The sequence below is a fragment of the Corvus cornix genome, chromosome 2 (assembly GCF_000738735.6).
Source record: "Corvus cornix cornix isolate S_Up_H32 chromosome 2, ASM73873v5, whole genome shotgun sequence".
NCBI lineage: Eukaryota > Metazoa > Chordata > Aves > Passeriformes > Corvidae > Corvus > Corvus cornix.
Window position 1 is genome coordinate 87,253,829 of NC_046333.1, and position 21,509 is coordinate 87,275,337.

Below are 21,509 nucleotides of genomic sequence, written 5' to 3' on the forward strand. Positions count from 1 at the left end.
TAATGAAGATCAAGCCAATTGGTCTCTTCATTCCCAACAATCAGGATGAGGTGTTCAGAGCTCTGACCTTAAAGGTCCCCAAATAGTTATTTTCATTAACTTAACTTTGCCCATTTCGTCATATTCCCAAAACGTAGGGTATCCTACATCTTGTTGCCTCTTGTGAAGCTTCTAGGAGAATTGCAGGGGGTCAAAAGATATGTCCACATGACACAAACCTAAAACTCCTCAAACTGGGCAGGTATCAGGTGGCATATCAACTGCTTAGGCACTGTCCCACCACCACTGGCTGCTGACTCCAGTGCCAGCTTACTCAGGTCAGCCTGCACAAAGTTTCACAGCACAGGAACGTCGTCTCCTGTTCCATCCACACAAATATTTAATTACTACTATAGACAGGTAAGTGCAGTGACAGCAGGAAGGCCAATCTCACCAAAAAAACAAAAACAAAAAATGTGTGCTAGTTTTACACTGTATCAAAACTTAAGCGTCCGCCAAACCTACAGGGCAGTGCACTAAAATAAGCATTTCAAAGGAAAAATAGCAATCAGACTTAGTGCCCAGTTAAGACAGATAACTCCCAGGGAGTCAAAATCTCTACCTTTTCACAGCCCAAGCAAAAAGCACAGTGACAGTTCACAGGGTGCAAGTTACAAGCAGAAGGCTGATTGTTCTCAGCTCAAGTTCTGCCAGAAAAACACAGCATCATCCCAACAGTTCTGGTGCCATTCACAGCTGGATCAAATACAGTGGAACCACCTTTGATGTGAACAAAACAGGCCACTTACCCCTCCCTCTCCAAAGACTTTTTATAGCATGAGAAACAAAGAATTTGTTGGAAGGACCTGTAGCCCACTCCCATAATAGGCTGTCGGTGTAGCAATTCTGGCTGAAGAATACCATGTAACTCTTCCAGGACATGAGTTGTGGCAGGTTTTTGCACAAGAATAGGCATCTGAAAAGCTAAGGAAAAGGAAACTGAACATCTTAAAACTCCATCCCAAATTTCATTATGGCCAGGAAGATGTATTCCAATGCAGAACTAATTTTCTGGCTTGTAGTACACTTAAAGAAGATATAGCCCAGCTTTTTTAACCACAACAGATTTATTTTCTTCACACTTTAATTAACTTGGCATTTTATTTCATTGAAATGCTATAGGTCCTCCACATAAAAATGTGTCTCACAAATGCAATTCTCAACTAAAAAGCCTTCTAAGTGCTTCTTGCCTTGGAGTTTATCCCTGTGGGGACACTGAAGAAGGTGCATTGAGGAGCGATTCATATTGAAATTAATTGGGTAATCCCAGATCTTTTGGTATACAGTTTCAGAGTTTCCTAGAGCTTGACTGTCTGTCAGGATTTATTAAATCTGGGTACCACATTAGAATAAACATATCTCCACTTTTCATAACATGTTCATCTATACCATAACTACCATACAAGTACTCAAAAATCTCAGGTTTCAGTCCACAAACAGAAATATTCGACACATAATGCTAATCTCTCTCCAGTCTGTTCTTCTGTCCCTCTGTGCGAATAGCAGGATGCCCATCTTCAGGCTGCAACAAATTGGCCAAGGAACAACAGGTCTTCAGGATCTCTCTGGAAAAGCCCTGCCCCTTTATAGAAGTCCCTACACTCATAGCTTTACCCTTGAGTGAACTTATACCAATATTTGGATTTTAAATTAAAAGTTGCTGGTGAAGTCACAGCCCTGGGATACACACAGACAGCTGGCTTGGCGTTGTGGGGGCAGCAGGGATCATTCTTCAACTATTAAAAAAGCATCACCAGAGCAGCATCTCAAATGGCACCTGTTGGTACTTCGTGTGCCACAGAACAACACAAGTAAAAGATGACAAATATCCCGTATAATTTGGGTTGTCTCCAAAGATTTTACTATGACATTTGTCAGGGAAATGCTAGTGCTGCTTGAATGCTGCACTGAAACAGAGAAATGTGGCAAGAAGAAACCTTAAGCAAACAAGACCAGTGCCACCAGCAGACAGGCAGAACTACAAATAAACTATAAAGTATTGCTTAGAAGAGGATGGGCACAGATAGGTACCAAACCTGAGCTCCAGCTATGTCTACTGAAGTCACTGAAAACCATTTCAGGCAACAGACGCCCCTCTCTATCTTGCAAAACAAAAATGCACTTCCCCATTTGGAATCACCATGTTCTGCTCTCCTGGTTTGTTCCAGCATTTACCCAGGCACAGCAGAGCCATAGACAATGCAATGGGCCAATGTTCCTCTATTCCTTCAAAAGGAGTAGGTATAATAAGTCTCGCACTGCTATCATTTTTTGTTGAAGATAATTTAATCACACATTCCCCCCCACCCCCCCCTTAGTTTCTCTAAAAGCCATTTCACCTTTCCTAAAATTTTCTCTAAGCATTAAGAAAGCATGTCCTCGGGAAGACTGGAGAGCAGCTGCTACTGGGTTGCAGCAAGGCATCCACCATAGAACTTCACCATGCAGAAACAAACCTGGGAATCTAACTTGTGAGCTTCTTTAAAAAGAAAGTTCTAAAAGAAAAGGCTGGGTGGGATCTATTTGATTCTCAGTACCATAAGACACTGACATTTATAATACTTATTCCCAAATTCCTTGGTATGCTGAACTTACAAAGAATAATAATTTTTTAACATCTTTTAGCCAAGTTCTGTTAGCAGCATGAGGGGCCAATTTCGGCTATCTAGGAGTTCTTATTATTATTTGAGCAGTCATAGCTTGAGTCCCATGCAGACATCTGGAGAGACTTAACTACTTCCATTAAGAGTCTTAACTCACAATAGTCCTTCAATTACAAGGGAATAAAGCAAAAACATGTTTCAGGTGGAGGAGAAAGGACTCAGTGGGAAACAAAAAAACTTGGAAAAGTGATAAATCAACTATATCTTTTAGGTAAGGCACTCCCATCCCCAGGATTTCTTGGCAATGCATCTAACTTCAGCCTTTTCTCACAGCTGTGAGTGGCTGTTGAACCAATGTTTCAGAGCCAGCATGAGCTGTATCCCTCATTCTCTGCTGTCACAGTTGCAGTTTGCTGTTCAGGTGCAGCTCTGGGCACAAAGAGATGAATGGCACTGAAGGTGCTACTTAAGGCTCTCTCAGCTGCAGTGCACATGCTTTTGTTTGCTGATAACTAGAAAAGGAGTCCCTCACTGGAGGCCACTTCTTAATCCAGTCACTGCCTTCCTGAGCTTCAGCACAAGCAATGTATGTATTCCCTGCCAACCTCCTCAAAGCCACAGAGGCTCAGTACTGAATCTCCAAGGTGGAAAAAACAGTGCATGAACACTAAAACAGTACTTTCAAATAGCTATAGAGAACCAGATGGGGAAAAAAAAGCAGTAGCTGCTATTTTTTCTTCACTTAACCTGTCTTGCTATGGAAATGAGGCTGAGGTAATATTTGACTACGTCTACTTTTTCTTCTAAGCTTCTTTCTCCTTCTCTTACTCTTGTCTCTACCACCACTAACTTTAGAACCCAAAACAATTATTTCAGCACAGAAGAAGTCCCTGAGATTTCTACAGAGATTTCTTAACAAAAATCACCCAAGTAGAAGAGATATCCTGTAGGTCCCACAAGTAAAGGAATCAGTGTGATGGAAACTTGTACTGTTTAAGACACTAAAAAACCCACAAATGAAGGAGCTCTTATCCATGCTGGATAGAATTTATAGTCACAGAACTGAAAACAAAAAACTCTTGTTTCTGGTGTTACGAGTGTGTTGTGTTCTGCTTTTCAGCGGCTTATTCTGTGCACACACAGCACAACACTGCTTCCTCAACAAGGAGGAACACACACCTGCAGCCTTGACAGTGTAACCATGTCTGAACCAGCTACACCAGTCTGACATACAGTTTCTGTCCCTTGCACACATTCAGAGCAGCCAGGGTGTACTACCTTTCCTCTGTCTCCTTAGACTCACTGGAGCCACAAAACTGCTCTGGGTCCTTCCCCTCCCTGCTCAGCAACAAATGCAAGCAGTGAGCTCCCATCTGTTGAACTTCAGGCCACAAATCACATTCTGAAGCAAAATACATGAAAGAAAGCACAAAAAAAAAAAATAGTTTCTGCTTTTTAATTAGCTACTTCCCTGAACAAACAAGGCACAGAGGCTCCAAAGCAGAAAGGAATGTGCAAACTGGGGAAATACAAACTTATAAAGAGAGGAGTTCACACTAAGGGGAGAACCAGACACAGGCAAGGGGACTGCTGGTTCAGCTCAGTGACTAATATTCATAAACTGTAATGATGCAGGTGAGCCAAAGTACATGACTCCTCCCCTTGTCCTGTATAGGATAAAGAAGCCACAGGCAGACAGAATTAGTCACTGTGAGAGCATGGAGAGTACAGGTTGATGGTGCTGGTCATGAATTTTAAGAGCCAGACTGTGGACAGGCATCTCAGCAGAACAGCAGAGGACAACCTATTAAGAAGAAATATGACATCTTCAGGTGATAGGTCACCACAGAATTTTTATTTTGGGCCCCATAGTCGGCTGTGTGATAGATCATGATTACCACCTGACTTGTAACAGCATCTTGTGTGAGGGAATGTGGTTTGGCTAAACCCAGGAAAGGGACATTGTGATATGCAGTGCTGAACAGAGGTCTGAATCAGGTCTATGCTTTGTCAAGGGGCTACAGACATAAAACAAGTCTATCTGTTATGATTTGGGTTGGGTATATTTTTTCCCAGGAACAGAGCCATTTGATATACTTTTTCAGCAGTCATAAGTCAGAAGAACTCCATCAGAATTTTTGTGGTGAAACCTTACTAAAAACGTGCCAAAAAACCTCACAAAAACCCCTAACTGAAGACAGACAGCATTCTCAGACCTTTTTAAAAAACAAAACAACAAAAAAATTCTCTCTCAACATTTGCTTTGGCATTCTTACAGTGTAGCATGCCAGACCTGTACCTCCTAGTAATCTGTTAAAACATTTATGTGATTGCAATATTTTAAGTACATTGGTATTCTGGAAGTTTTGGTAAGGCTGGAAAGACCAAGAGGAATAAAGGAACCGATGGGGAATTTTAAGAGAGAATTGGGTTGTGGGCTGTAAAACCTGCCTGCAGAGGCACATGGCAGCACATAGGAGCACATGGCGGCACACAGAAACTTGGCTCCACTGGATCCTGGGGGAAGGAGGTGTCATGTGGCAGATCCCCAAAGAGAGGAACCTGCCGGGAGCTGAGGGATGGGCGAACAGCGAGTGACCACCCCATAAAAGGACATTGAGAAAGTGTGTTGCTGATGTGGCAACACGGGATAGGTCACGTCATATAAGGAAATACCATGCATTGGAAAAGTGTATAAAACCAGCTCATTCCTTTGAATAAAGGATTCAGATTCCCTGCCGGTCTGGGTCCAAGATTCAATTGCCAACAGGAACCCATGTTTCAACACCAGCCTGAAGCATGATGATGTGACGAGGAGCTCTGGGCTAGCAGCAGACGTTATGGGCTGCCAGAATCCATGCATCAGAACAGCTAGACTTGTTCAGGCTACTTTGATTGAGACAAATGGGAACTGTGTGTCCTGGAAGTCAGCACTGAGGTGTTGTCTCCACTGTTGCTGTGGGTTCCACTTCGGTTTTACATCCCACACCCTACTGGAATTTTTGATCCTTCCCCAAAAGCACCAAAACTCAAACAATAAATCACCATTTTACAACCAGCAGTAACTCAGTCTGGGCAGAGCCACCAGAAGCAGCAGTTTCCCCAAGCAAAATTGTTTTGCTGTCCTCATTATGAACTGAAAAGAAACTTTTCTCATCCTCTGTGCCAGGGCAACACAGTCTTGCCAGAATAGTAGAGACTGACTTCACACCCAAGGAGCTCTCCTTCAAAGACTGATGCTGAAATCCTAGGAAGATGTGCCAATGTCTGTTTTCTAGCTCTCCTATGAAGGGATTGGGGGTCCCTGGCTGGCTGACGGTTGAAAAGATCCTGATGCCTGCTTTCCAGCCAGATGACAGATGTATAAGAAAGGCTGTCAACTCATTTCTCATAGAGCAATTTTAAAAAGTCTGGCATCTTTCATCTCACACTGAGTATGAACAACACACTGAACCCTCAAATCCTTTTAAAAAGACTATATGGTGATTTCACGAGTATGAGCCTGCCAGGTCTAGACTAAATGTAGACTACCCAGCTATTCTATGTGAGGTCAAATGTATGAACTGTTCTATTTAGTGAAATATCCCACCACAATATTTCACTGCATCAGTCCATTAAATTTTATGCCTCTGCATTTAGGAATGATAGCTACCTATGGAAAGTAACTACCACTGTACCTTAACCCCATTAAATGCTGCACAGAGCTGAGAACATTTCACTTGATAAAAAACAAACAGAAACAAGCAAAGAAACAAAAAAGAGTTTAAAATTGTCCTACAAGGGAAAATAAAACATTTGTACTCCCCTTGGTCAAAGCATAAGCTCACCATTTGATAGAAACTTGTTTGATAGCAATCTGTTAATACTTGTATAAGGGTCCTTGAGGAATCAGAGGAAAAACAGAATAGAGAAAAGAGCAACATAAAGCAAACTTCAAGACATCTGATGAATACCCAAGCAGTGGAAGAAGTGAAAATGATTAATGGTATAGTATCAGCACACAGCAGCACAGTGGAAGTAAGATAGCTGGGGCTTAGCAAGCAGGGCCATTAACACACAAGGTGAAATGACCATGCAAACACTGGTGGCTGAAGGACAAGGTGGCAGGAGACAAAACAAAGTTACTGTTGCCTGTAATACCAGGTAGTAAAAAGCCAGGGCAGCAGGCCAACGTACTGATGAGAAAGAGCAAAGCACAGTAATTATTCCTCCTCTCTCATGAAAAAGCAGCAGGGTTAATTTTATCCTGGAACAAAAACCATATGCCATTGAAGGAGCATTACAGGATCAGCTCAATATCCCAAACTAGCTGTCTAATAGGAACTTTTTTTTTTTTTCCCTAAGAAGTTGGCAGTGGAAAAAAACATCACATGGCACCTTGCAAATTATTGCTTTCTCAAAAGGACATTAAAAAAGGAAAAAGGTTTCAAAATAAGACCCTACTGAAAAAAAAAAAGGCTTGTTCCTTTTAAAAATTCTAGAATCTATATTAATTGCCACAAACCCAGGGAAATTCTGAACCTGGGCTCATATTCTGAGCAAAATTCAGATGACCAATATGAAATGCGAGTCCTGCCTCTGTTGTGTCATTTCAAAGGCACACCTTCTGAGTTTTCAATGAAGTTCAAACAGCTGCTCTTCTTTTGCATAGCTAGACAAAAAAATCGAATACAGTTAAAATTATACAGCATCCTTTTACCTCTCATTTAGAAGAAAACCTTCTAGATGTAAAACAAATGGAAGGGATGTAGCTACATGTTGCTATGCTGGAAGTCAGACCCAATATGATTCACAATGGACTTCAACCTCTTTTAGGTACTGGAGACAGCTAATTGAGATTCAGAGAAGCATAAGGGAAATGGCACTTCTTATCAGTGCAGAGTAGAGAAACTGCCCTTTTACACATTAGTTTTATCTCTTTTCCAGTACAATCCTCCGTTTAATGTTTTATCTGATGATGCCATACATTTTCCAGACTGCTGCTGAGCTCCTGTGGGATATTACAGATATTATGGTCACTGCACTCAAGGGAAGCTTCCTACAGAATATGCAGGACTTTCACAGAGGTGACATCAAACCAAGCTAAACTATCTCCTCTGACACTATTTAAATCATACTTTTCTTGTTACAGGTATACATATAGCTATCTGCCATAAGGTCCATTTTCAACAAGCAGTTCTGTCTCTCACTATTTTCTGTGTTGCCTTAAAAAAAAAAGGTATTACAGATTCTTTAAAAATGCAGATTATTGACCATCAACAGCATCCAAACATTTCTGGAACTGTCATAGTGCTTTGATATATGAAAAGGTTTTTAATTACTGTTGTGATAGAGGCATTATAGAATGAGTTGCTTTCGAAGTGGAACCCAGTAGTTTATCTTTTCCTTTCACATTATTCTGTTTGGCCAGAAGACTCAGCAGGCCTCTCTGCCATTGCAGCCAGTGCAGTGCACAGCAGCATTCCTGCTCAGTGTCTGGAACAGCCAGTGGCTGATTACATTGTCTGTTCTTATGCTGTCCTACTGCCTTGTTAGACCCCTTAATGGTGAAGGACTTGGCCTTCCTTATGACCTCTTCCTCCCTGACCTTCATTCAGCCATTGCCAACTGAGACCACGAGATCCACCATTAAAGGAAAGAATCTTTAAAGTTTTTGCTGAGACCTACACTGAAGTTATTCCCTGTTTAGACATCTGTCCCAAACTATTCAAAATATTTTTCCCTCTATTGCATGTTCATTTCACATGAATTCATGGAACAAAGTAAGGTTGCAATTGTATGTCCCTCATTTTTGCACTAGATCTATTGTAATACCAATAAAGTATGCAAAAAAAAAAAATTGAAGCCTTTAAACCATATGTTAATTAGCCTCAGACACTCTTGCCTTAAAAACATGAATTAAAGAGCTCTTCATAAAAATAATCTTCTTTTTTGCAGCTCCTCATGATTCAGATCCTGAGATCTCAGCCTTTTAAATAGAATATAAAAGAGAGGGAAGTTGAAAGGCAAGGTCCAGAGCAGTTAGTTTGGTAAGCATCTCACTTTACTTTGCCTCCTACTCCATGTAGTCCAAATGCTAAGGTGATAGTCACTGCTATTTCTAAAAGGCAATTTTTAGCCTTGGCTAGGGATCCTAACACACCACTTTTCCAGAGAAGAGCGTGATCTGTATCTGAGCAGGTAAGAACTCCTGGGGATCATGAGGCAGTGGAGAGATCAAGCACGTTGTGGGTGAGATCTGGCCGGCAGAAGCCTCCAGCAGGATGCCCACGGACAGGCACCCTGCATTTTGGCAACCTGCCCTCAGGCAGCACCCTGGGGCCTGCTGCAGAGGAAAGGTGCTAAAATACCCCTCTATACTCATGTTTTCTGGCAACAGTCTTGTTGATCCAGTGATATCACTTACCATTAACAGACTGAGTCTCTCACATACAGAGTGCCTACACTAATTTTGTTCTGTTTATATAACCACTTGATCAGAAAAATTCTTTCCTGTTTATATTTTATATATTTTAATAATAAACTGATGTTTCTTCAATACTGGAAGTTTCTTGCAGTCAGAGACTGTTCAGAGGTTACAGATTACTGTGACTGCTCCTTGTCAAGGGGGATGATTTTCACTTGGGCCTAATTTAACCATAATCCTACCTAAACCTCATGTTGCTTCATAATTTTTATAGCTGTAACTTATCTAGATTAGATATTTTGAATCACAAAGTTGTGATTATAGTGAAGTTAACTGCATTTATGTTGATGACAGAAATTATATATAATCTCCTTTTTTGTTTATCTTCTTAAACACTGAGATTTGAAGGAGAATTTTTCAAAGGCACAAAACCAAGAGAATTCTCTCCTGCATAAGGAGTTATTTGAAATATGGCACTGCACTTTAAATTTGGCCTGTACCCTAGCTCTGCCAGCCTTTGAATGGTCTTGGGCTTCTGATCAATGGTTTTGCTTTTAAACACCTGTTCATTACCATTTTAGGAAGTTACTTGCCTGAGAGCTAAGGAGAATAGTTCAATGCTTAGTGTTTGCTTGTCATTTCAACGAGTGGGAGTCAGCACCTGCCTCCTCCTCCCTATCATCAGCCTATAGCTTGGGCCCTTCCTGTGAGGGTGACATTTTTGAAACAGTGCTGCTAGGGGTGTGAGTTGCCAGGGAGGCTTCCCAGTTACCTCGATGAACATGCAAACATGGATACAGTTCTATTAGAGCTTATGGTTGTGTACAGCTTATATCTCCTCCTGAATTAAGGTTGACCTTAAGTCTGCTGACACTAAATTGTGTTAAAGCAGTTGTATTCACCAAGAAAAAACCTGGTATAGAGGAATCCTTAGCCCCACTTTATTTCAGTTGCCACCTGCAAAATAATGCTTCCTTTGCTATAACAAGAGTTGCAATATTCCATTACAAATTTTCTCATAACAATCCTGACTCAAGGTATTATCAGAATCCCTCCCCCAATCTACCCCTTGCTGCTCACTCCCACGGCTAAGATAGCTGTGTTTGGATAACATTTGTGTGTAGCTCTGTTGTGAGCTGATCTGGCTTTAAAACACCTCTGTACTCTTGACACATTACCTTTTAGAGTGGCCAGTTTCCAGAGCAGGCTCACAACACAGCCATACTCTAAACTTCAAGGATTTAAGACAGAAAGGTAAGATTATTTGCCCTGAGGGAAGGCAACATTCATGCCAGTCTGCCATCCTAAACGACATATTGTGGAGGTTCAATCCCAAGTGCTCCAGAAATGAGGGCTATACCAAGTAATCTGTTGAGATACACCATATTGAGAAGACTGAACTGCTGTAACACTATACCTTTATTCCAATTGCAATGTAAGGCATGCTGTTAGCTTTTAAAATGAGATACTTGGGAGAGAATATCCCAGATTTCCCCTCCCATCCTGTTTTTCTGCCCGGTGTTACCCATGACACCATTTCAAAGTCACCTCTTGGCAGGTGTTGCTGACAGTCTGCAAGTGCCCCATCCTCCTGTGCAAAACTACCCTTCAGTTAAAAGCCTTCCTCCCGTCTCCCTTGCCTCATGGAGGTCACCCACTGTCCTGCAACAGTCCTTTGCTCCATGGGCACATCACACCAGCAGTAACACACACTCAGCTCTGGAACTTCCTAAAATGGCCACATTCTGTAGTTTTGGTTTAAACCACCCCTTCTCAAGCAAACTCTGTTCTGGTTACCCCCTAAATACTAGATTCTCAAAAGAGATGTGGACAGGCTGGAGAGAGTCCCGAGAAAGGCCACAGAGCTGATCAGAGGGGTGGGAAGCCTGTCATATGAGGAAAGTCTGAGAGAATTGGGCTTGTTCAGCCTTGAGAAAAGAAGTTTTACGGGACACCTCTTTATCATGTTCCAGTGCTTAAAGAGTGGCAGCAAAGAAGATGGAGGCTCCTTTTTTACAAGGCATTATATGGGAAAAATGAGGGGTAATGGATACAAGTTATTTGTGAGATTCCGATTGGATGCAAAAGCAAAATTTTTCATAACAAGAACAATTAGCCATTGGAATAATCTCCCCAGGGAAGTGGTGAATTTCCCAGCATTAGACACTTTTAAGATTCAGAGGGACATGGTGAAGGGACACCTTTTCTAGACCATGCTTTTGCCAAGAAAGTTTGGATCAAATGCTGCTTGAGTTCCCTACCAGCACGGTATGCTACAATCCTATGATTATGATGATTATTTTTTAATGAAACTAAGCATCATGTTCAGATAAGTATTTAATGTGTATCTTTGGTAGTTCCCAACATGCATTCCAGAATAACAGCTGAATGCCAAAAACCAGACCTGTTACTCAGATGTTAGGAGCCCTTAGAGTTAAAACCAGGTCAGTCTTTACATACTCATCATGAAGTGACGAACACTTAGGCTCTTCATTGTTCACAGTATGTGCACGTTTTCCATTTGTATGAAAATCCTCCATGCAGGAAAGCGTTTTGTTGCTTCCCTTTTAATCATTGCACTCTCTTGTCACCAAGATAATCTGAGGTTTAGACAGGTATCAAGGCAGAGTCTGTCTCTTCTCCATGAACCCATTTACCCACATACAGACTTTTTCTTTTTTTTTTTAATGGACAAAGACAGCTCTGCAGGAGGGAAGGAAATGCTTGCTATGAATAAAAGAACATAAAATCGTCATTCTCCACTTTGCACCCTATAAGAGAATTATATAAAGAGAATCTGATCTGGCACCTATTCCAGCTGTGCTCTTTCTGCAGTCTAGGGAAAAATCCCTACATTGTGGTAACCTCTGTCTCTGCCTCACTTACTCTTACAGAAAGTTAAAAACCACACACATTTTTCATTTCACAAGCCTGTCATGATGAAAAGATACTTTGCAACTTTTCTCAGAGACAATGTTATTTGCTGAATAGAAACACAGCTTTTAGAGGTAAAGTTCCTACTTAAAAATACAGTTTGCCAAATAGAATAATTAAACTAAAATTTTAGATGTGAAACAATTAGAAGGCAAGATAACCGTGCCAAAAACAATGTCAAACAAGGAAAATCAAAATATATCGATTCCCCTAGTGCTTTCACAGCTGCCCTCTAGATTGGTCAGACAACACTGGTCTTCATTAAAAGCATCAAATCACTGCAAAATCAACTAAGGATGAAAACAGTGAATTCACTACTGTGAATATCTCACATGAGATAGCAAGCTGAAACTGCAACACAAAGCCCTGCAGAAGCATCCTTTCCAAGAACCACTGGATGTCAGAATGAAAGAAAAAAAATTAGAAGTCACCACTTCAGACAATCATCAGATCACCTTAACCCTAAGGAACTATTTGTATGTTTCAACAGGTCAGAGCATTGCTGTTTACGCTCTACTTAAATCCCTTCACAAATAGGGACATTATCCTTCCGTTTTTAATACCTCAGGGAATAGTCATCTTTTATACAAAGTTTGAGTTGTCCTATCAACAGTCTAATGCTGTATCTGTGAAAAAACATTCCCCAATTCCTCCTACATTATTCTCTTATAGCTGTCTTTGCACTGACTCACCTTTGTTAGCAGAGATTCCAAAAGACTTCTTACCTCAAAAAAAACCCCTCCCTTCTTTTAGTCTTGCTAGCTGTCATCCTTGCCTCTTGTGCAAAATTTTCCTAAAAACAACTGCTCCAATCCTTTGCCTTCTTGTTTTGATGCTTACCTGCTGTACTCATTTTTGCCTCATCAAAGGAGAGTTTCAAGTCCACTCTCTGGTAGTTAAGACTCTATGCTGAATAGGAGTCAAAGATATAGAGATTAGAAATAAAAATCTTATCCCAGCTTTCCTTGAAAGTTCGGTTTCAAATAACTTGCAAGTGTCCCAGGTTTTTGTACTGGTCATTTTAAACCCAGTCATATTTTCAAAACTATTTATAAAAATAATATTCCTGAGCAGATTCTCCCTATGATAGATGACAGTGACTCTGCTTGCTTTGCAAGAGATGTCTGATGAGTGAAGGCCTGTCTTTGAAAAAAAACATTATGATGATCCATAGATACAAGAAGTACATGCCCAGAAAATCTGATTTCCACTGCCAGCAATGCTAGGCTGCCTCAGAAACTGACCTCCACATCACTGTGTCTGGGAACATGTACCACCTTGGATGTCGGAAAGATGAACTAGTCCTGCAGAAAGCAGGTCTGCATAAGCAACCCATAAAACACCTCAGGAAGGGCTTTACTATCCTGCAAAATCTGGAAGATGCTGCTTCTCACAGCTTCCAACATTAAGTCACTGCAATTTCACTGCAGTTAAGAGATCTCCTTTCCATGTCCTGGTGCCAGGAAGCACAAGCTAAACCTGTGCCTGACCTAGGCTCACTATTGCAAGGGATAAATGTCTACTGCACTGCCTAAACAAGAAGAGACTGTAGTAGGACTTGTCCCTTTTCTGTCGGATAAGAAAATAACTCCAGTGCTTTCTAACCACTGTGCAGGCACTGACAAGAGGGAAAACACAGCTGTACTAAATGAACCCATTTTTAGAAATACAGAACTAAATAAAAAAATAATAATCCAAAATCCATATACCAATAAACCTCACTCAAAAAACCTCAGTTTCTAAACAAGAGCACAATCTGATTTGCCTTGCAATAGGAGACAGAAGAGAGACACATTTCCCTCAACTAAAAAGCACCTCACAAAAGAAAAAACACACCCACAAAACCTCAGATCAAATAAACGATGGCTCACCAAACAACTATATTGAAATTCATAGCCTTGAGACTGGTAATGCTATATACCTAGCAAAAAAGAATCTGGAGCAATTTAGGCATAGCTCTTTGTAACTGGTGAAAGTCTTCTAAACAGTCCAGAAAATTTTTTTGGTAAAGAGTAGTAGAGAAAGGAAAAAACCAGTACCAGTATATGCACATCCCAAACACTGTTACGTAATATGGCATTGCTAATTAGGCATACAGTCTGTGATTCTGTGATATGGAAACACACACATTCAGACCCAAGAGGAATAGTAATAGGAGCTTACCAAGAGAATCTTGTTATTAACTCAAATCTTTTACACGATTTCTAATGTACATTAATTCAAGAGGCTCACTTGAATTTGATTGTATTTACCAATGTTTTCTCAGGAGTGCACACAATTCCCCAGGCCCAAGACACACAGAAGGACTTAGGTAAAGGTTCCTTCCAGTCAAAGTCTCCTCTAGAGTTCCTAAAATTCTCCAGGCTTCTTTGCGCTAACAGTGTGCTACAGTGGTTTTGTTGAATCTTTGTTCTTCCTTCCTCCCATAAAAACAATTTTTATGCTAGTGATACATAATCCACCATTACCTGTTATTTCACAGGAACAGTCAGACTCCCTGGCATTAAAAAACTACTGAAGGTATCCCACTAAGAACTTTTTCTTTCTGGCAACCTCACTACTTCATGTACATACACAGACATTGTTTAATGAGTACATTTTTAGTGTAATGTCTCATTATTTCTGCTCAAAAACTGGATGAACTATAGTCATATTTAAAATTTAACCTTTTCTATAACTGCATATCTCTGTTCATCGATTTATTTTTATTAATTATAATATTCTGATGCCATTGGTACTGTATCTGCTGCAACACAGACGACTGTCAATATATATGGCCCAAAAATTTGCCCTTCACTTTCTCAGCTTGTCCTCTAGGCCCACATTCCTGTACACATGGTTTCAAGTCATGTTAGTGAAATATTTATTTGCATATTTCATTGATTTTTCATACCTGAGGAAAATGTGCCATGGTCACACATTGATTTTCCCTTTGGTTACAGTTATGAGAAAACCGATCTTATTATCATCTCTGAATACCTAGACAACTTCAATGATCCAGCAAAAATGTGTCCATACTCATCTATCTCCTGACTAAAATGGAGCCAGTAAGCAACAGTTACAGTGAAACCAGACATCAGGAAAAACAACTTTTTAACTACTATTTTAAAAGAAGGTCAAATAAATAGACTACTCAAAAGGAAAACTGATGTTATAGAAAGCCTTTACAAATACACAAATTCTGGAAAATACAGAAATGCTCTTATAGGATTCTGCACAGCTTCTTATTTTTACCATTTACCTTCGGTCATCTTCCAGCAAAGACTGCAAAGAAACATGATCAGTAAATGATATACATTTTCATGACAAAAATGCATTTTCTAGATATTTCAACTGACAAGCTCTGTCTCAAGCTTCTTCTGGTCTAGAAAACTGGCAACCTAGACATGCAGACAGGGTAGGACTTATTAGCAATATTTATTTACTTACAGGTAGAGAATCCAACAGATGAATGTAAACAAAGCAGAACTTCAATGGGAAGCTTGTAAGGGAGAAGACAACAGAAAATGGGACAACATTAACCAATATTTCAACTGCAGCAGGCAAGCCAGCATCTCTAAGTTCTTTGTCCACAGCCACAAATTCAGTACGTTTCTCAGAGCTGTAGAGGCAAACAGCAAGTACCCCCTGTGCTTCAGATCAATATTGCTCAGACTAGGGAAAGACCAATGTTTTAGAAAGGTCTGTGCTCTTGCTACTGAGGAATACACCATTTCTGGGAAAACTGTAGTCTTCTGGGGACATTGCCTCACCTCTGAGGCTAGATGGAGACATTCTCTACCTGCAACCCCTGGTTCTTCCTGAGAAGTAAAATTTGAAGTTTCAAGAGCCCCTTGTATGTTACCTTGGCTGCACTTATCACTCGGATGCCGCCCAGCCTTCTCGCAGCCTCTCAAGTATTGCAGCTCCCCGTAACAGTCAGTGGCACAAAGGACTTTACTGGAACCTCCTACAAAGTGCAGGAACCTCTCCTAATTGCTTTCCTTCTGCCCAGGCCAGATCTCCTTAACCCAGTCAGAGTAAGTTCTACTCCAGAGATAAACTGGGCACTTTTCTCTTCACTCCTCATTGGCAAATAGGAATTGAACTGTGGTTATTGTCCGGGAAAGTTCAAGGAATGAGATCACACATGACAGCAAAGAGAGTAAAGAGAAACACTTCTATTAGAATTTAATGGGTAAATGAGGATGACAGGGAGGAAAAACACACTAGAAAATTCACTAGCCATTGCTAGCTTTATGACCATAACAACTGTTTATTGCTTATGATGAACCCTTGTGACTGAAGCTTCTGCCTGAAGCACTTTAGGATTCCAACATCTACTCAGCCAAAGATACAATTAAACCCAGCTATCAGAGAATAACCACAAAACTTCAAATATTCAGGTCTTTTGGTATTGACAAGCTTTTTATCTGAAAGATACAACAGCTTCTCATATTTGCCACAGACCTACTACTATTTTTGCACATTTTAATAAGACCAAATAATCAAAAAGACATATGATATCATGTGACTCTGTTCACTCCCTCTTTCTACGTTCACTAAGATTTGTGACATTGGAACTCTAACCACAATGTGGGCATTTTTATGGTCAACATCATATCTTTCACACTGCCATTTGTTTCACAAAATTACTTCCATTGTCATGGAGTTGAGATTTACAGCTGAAGCTGGTAGAACCATTTCTGAGCACAATATATCAAGGGGAGAAAAAGGAAAAATAGTTCATAAAGAAAAGCTGACTACTACCTTAATTATTGAGAGACCGCTACATCACAAAAGCAGTGAGGAGATTTCAGAAATTGACAAAGTCACAAAACTCATAATTTCAGAAGCACCATCCATTTTAAAACTCACCAAAAGTTGCTTTTGACAGTGGGAATTGGAGGTCTTTACATGCACTGACATTTTTACTCTGCATTTCTCAGTCAGGCCAATCATTCCATCATTTTCCTTTGTTGCTCACCTCCAGCTGATGTGAGGCCATCAGCCAGATGTCTTCATTTCTTTAGCTTTTGACACTCAGGATGTCATTGTTTATGCTTCACCTGCCTTTTCCTGTGGATGAAGAAGGAAATATTTGTGAGTTTTTTATTTTGCTGCATTACCTATTTCATTATCCAATCAGGTTACAAATCAAAATACACTTCAAAATCACGACTAAACAATCCACATACCCTATACTACTGCCATCAGGCGTGAATTTCACATACTTATCACTTAATTTATTCATTGATGACAACAGCCTGTGCTATCGGTCAACCTGGTTATATGGTGAGAATAACATTCAAAGATTTTTATTTTCCATGTCACTTGAGGGATTGACATAACCCCATGTGTATCACGTACCCAGCTAAACAAAGGTTTGAAAGCACACACACAAACACATGCTTATTTATATGCTCAATATAAAAATGGTTTCTGTATCTCACTGGTATCACAAAATATTTCTCTAAATAGCTTCAATGTTATTTCATGGGAGGGCTCATTATTGCAATAAATTACAAAGTATAGAATTTAAAAGAAGAAAAAAATAAATCAAACTTCGTGTGTGAATGTGTTGTTGCAAACCAGCCACAGCACAGCAATATGCTCAGTGCTGCACACGCACAGACAGAAACAAGTCTGAATTTGTAATTACTGAGCCTCAGCATCAACAAACCTGCCATCATTCTGCCATGATTCTGCTATGCAAAGTGGGGATGAACAGATTTGCAAGCACTGTAAATATTCTTGCTAGGGTTGTGCTTAGCTCTACAGGAGCATGTGGTGTGGTGTGGTGTTAAGCAGGACAAATGAAGCCAGATGAATATGAAAGGCAGCACCTAAGTAATTACAGTTCTCCTTTTCACCACAGGGCACATGAGAAGGACTCAACCTGAGTGGTGGGGTTTGCTTTCTAGGCTGGTCACCTGTCACAGGGCAGGTGACAATAATCCTCCATTCATACAGCCATTTCAGTACCTTTGGTGAGAAGCTGGCAAGCACAGGGTAAGCTCTAGTTCTGCATGGAAAGCTCTGTACTATCACTTGTGAAATCAGACATCTGCACAGAGCCAGCCATATGCACACATTTTGCAGGTGGTCTTTATCTGCTGTCTTTGTAAAGAGCAGCATCTACATTGTGCCTCTGCTATTAAATAGAGCAAGTATTGCAAGAGTGATATTTTTTATATAACCAAATTCTTTGCAAAGTTAAAAGTATTATTAGATGGAGCAAATATACTTCTGTTAGCCACAGAGCAGTTCTCCTTTGAATGCTATGTTGTATTATACGATAGAATATATTCCCTCCCCCTCACCCATTTGCTTAAGTTTCAAAATGAAGAACACTTTTATAACAGGTGAATGCAAATAGATGGAGAAAATATTGTTCCAGGAAATTCACCTTTGCATGAGTTCATCCACCTGTAACATGTGAAAGTTTCCCAATAAAATACAATCAAGCCTCATCTTGCTTTTTGAAATAATGTTGAAGTCAGGTGCAGCAAAATAAAAATACATAAAGGTTTACTTATGTCTTGAGTAGAACTAGAAGCTAGTTAGAAGTTAACAAATTATTACAAAATAGTAATTTATAATGATAAAAAGAAATAACATGGACTCTTAAGAAAAAACCAAATAATTTCAGGGACTGCACTATTCCAAAGGGGCCTGTATTTTTGCAATAAATTGACAAAACCGGAAGATGCAGTATGATTATTTGAATACTGACATTTAAGTTCAGCCACTAAGAAGGACTTTTCCTGCTCTGGTGGTGAGTGCTGTAAAGGCAGACTCCACTTCAGAAAGGCAAGAAAATTAACAAGGAGATCAAGAGAACTAATTGGAGCTATGCCAAGGATCCTTATGGAGAGTTCGAAAGGACAGATAGATCCCTGGGAGAAACAAACCCAAAAAACCTAACACAGGTTTTTCATCTTCTGGCAAGTACCACAATCGTTAGTCAGTTAGCATGCCCTTGCTGCCTCTTTCGAATATTTATTATTGTCAACACAAACTTCCTTAGATTAATCAAGGTCAATGAAGGATGTAAAGGGAATTCACCATAATTAGAGCCTCTTAAAACGTTTAGACACACAGGATGCACTCTGTGGAAGTTTAGCATACACAGAGTGGTGTACAGCCCTTACTTACCCTCAGTGCTGGTTGCTACACATAGACAAACGATTTGTTTTCTGCACACCAAGCAGTGTGCTGCTGCAGTTCCTCTGCCAGCAGCATCAGTAAGAGCCACTTCAAAGCCAGCCTTCTGTTTTGCTGGGCATGAAGCAGTTTTGAAAATACCACTGCTTGCTAAATACCAAGGGAAAGGGCAGGACCCTCCTTGGTGGCACTTGGGATTCTCAGTATCTCTCAGGAAGTTTGAGGGATCTTTGACCTTCCAATAAAAGGTTGTCTGCTTAATTTATAAACTTCACAGCCTTGCTACATGTTCCTTTCATAAACATAAAATCATCAACTCTTGCTGTTATAACCTTTTGTTGTTTGTTCACAGGACATGAGTACTGATACTTTGTAATTCTCATGGTAGTGTCTGCTTTGTTGCTGGACAAAGCTTTCTGTTCTAAGGCAGAACAGAGCTAAGTCCAGATATGTCTAGCACAGGAAAAAAAAAAAGGTTGGTAGGAATTTTAAGGGTTTGCATCATCTTACCAGAAAAAGAAGACAGACAAAACTCTTTGTGTGCCAGTATTCCCTACACTGATCTATGGGCAATTTGGAGCCTTGAGTTCTAAAGCAACCACTATTTTAAACAGTTACTATGCATCTACTGTAAATAAAGCTGACTTAAAACTTTGGGAAAACCAGCATTCTGCCAGCTGCCTACCAAGCTGGAAACCAGGTTCCTGCAGGGCCCATAACCTTGAGCACCCTGATGGCCTAGGAAGCCAGCTGCCTAGGGAATGGCATTAAACAAAAGAATCTTTCTTTCTTTCTTCCTTCCAGTTGACTAGTTCACTGGGTTTCTCCTCACAAATATTTAAACTACAGTAAAAATACTCTTTTTTAAAGCATTTGATCTGATTTGGTACCAAAATAATTTCTTGTTCCAACCTTTCCCACCCCACAAGCTAGAAAGAATATTTTCCTCCCTATGAAAATTGCATAGGAGAGAAATTCCTTTTTGTAGCCAGCACCATCTGGATGTAAAGCTTAAAATGTCAAGAGGGCATGAAGGGAACTGCAGCAGGCCAGCTTCCTACACAGGGAAGGCTAATGTTAATTTACATACTCATTAAAATTCAGCATGCTTCAAAAAGATAGAAGAAAATTGAAGGAGATAATATACAAATGCAGTAAAAAGTAACAAAAAGCAGAGATAACCTAAAAGCAGGAAAGAGAGAAAAAAAATACTGCAGACGTTGATTAATTTGAGAAAAGAGACTGTTGAAAAGTCAGAACTTGATACAAAACTTAAGAGAAAAAAATCACTTTATAGGCAAAACTAGTAAATATATCTATACCAGCAGATCTCAAGCTTGTTGTAACTGGGGTTTCATCTAACAGCAGGAGCTATTTCCAGAGGCCAACCCCACTTCAATTACACAGAAGAAGAAAGATGCTGAATGTGCAAGGCTCTTGGTGGACCATCACTGCTCCCAGTGCTCTGGAAGATCTTTCCCACTTTGACTTTATATATTGAGACAACAAAGCATGGTAAGTGCAGAAGAGGCATTTTTAGAGGAAAGGTGCCCTGAAGCTACTATAACTGGTCCAAGCAGGATTTCCTCAGTTCAGAGGACAGCATGCAGCAGTCACATCCATTTTCATTATTACCACAGAGAGCTAAATGGCCCAGGGTGTCCTCCCCCTCACACAAACATACAGACAGCCTTACAACATGACAGTCCCAGGTTCACAAAGGCAATTTATATAGGTTTCTCAGCATCTTTCAGTGGTGTTTACACCAACCTCCTTCACGGGACTCCAGAAACATGGGAAATATTTTTGTGGTTGTTCTCCATACCACTGCATTGCTCTGTGCTCTAGAAGGAAAGAGATCTCTGTGACATGCATCATGGGATGTCAGAACCATAACAAAGCCTCTGGAGCTCATTAGCATCAATTTTATCCTTCTTACTCTCCTCATTGGAATCAGTCCAGAACACAAAATTTACATTGTACAAAAGTTGTACAATATCCAACAAGAAAAGGTGAATCTCGAAAGTTTTGTGTAAACTTTGCACATGTAGCTAAATGATCACCAGAACTTTGAAAAAGAATATATAGACTAGTTGGAAGGAGTCTAATTATATATGCATTCCACCATCAGTGTCCAAAAGCCAAGCATATGTAAGTATAAAAGCCATCTTTTACAGACGTAGAAATCCTAATTGCAGAGGGACAAAGCAAAAAAGTCCAGCAGAGTGTGCTAATATCAATGTTTCACGCACTGAAGCATAGGAAGCAGCAATATTCCACCTGCTCTTCTCACCATTATCAACAACACATTCACTCTAAATCAGAAAAGGTTGTGCTGCATCTTGAAGGTATTAAGATGCAGGATAGTGTAATTGAGAGTG

At 40.2% G+C, this 21,509-nt stretch overlaps 1 long non-coding RNA gene across 1 annotated transcript in view; it reads right to left on the reverse strand.

Moving 5' to 3' along the window:
• Positions 1–15,410: 15,410 nt before the first annotated feature.
• Positions 15,411–21,509, reverse strand: part of LOC109143854 — an 85,928-nt gene continuing 79,829 nt past the window's right edge. Inside the window, exons 2-3 of the long non-coding RNA XR_002044229.3 lie at positions 16,840–17,040; positions 15,411–15,463 (exon numbers count right to left, since the gene is read on the reverse strand). This is a non-coding gene — a long non-coding RNA (uncharacterized LOC109143854). The remainder of the gene's footprint in view (positions 15,464–16,839; positions 17,041–21,509) is intronic.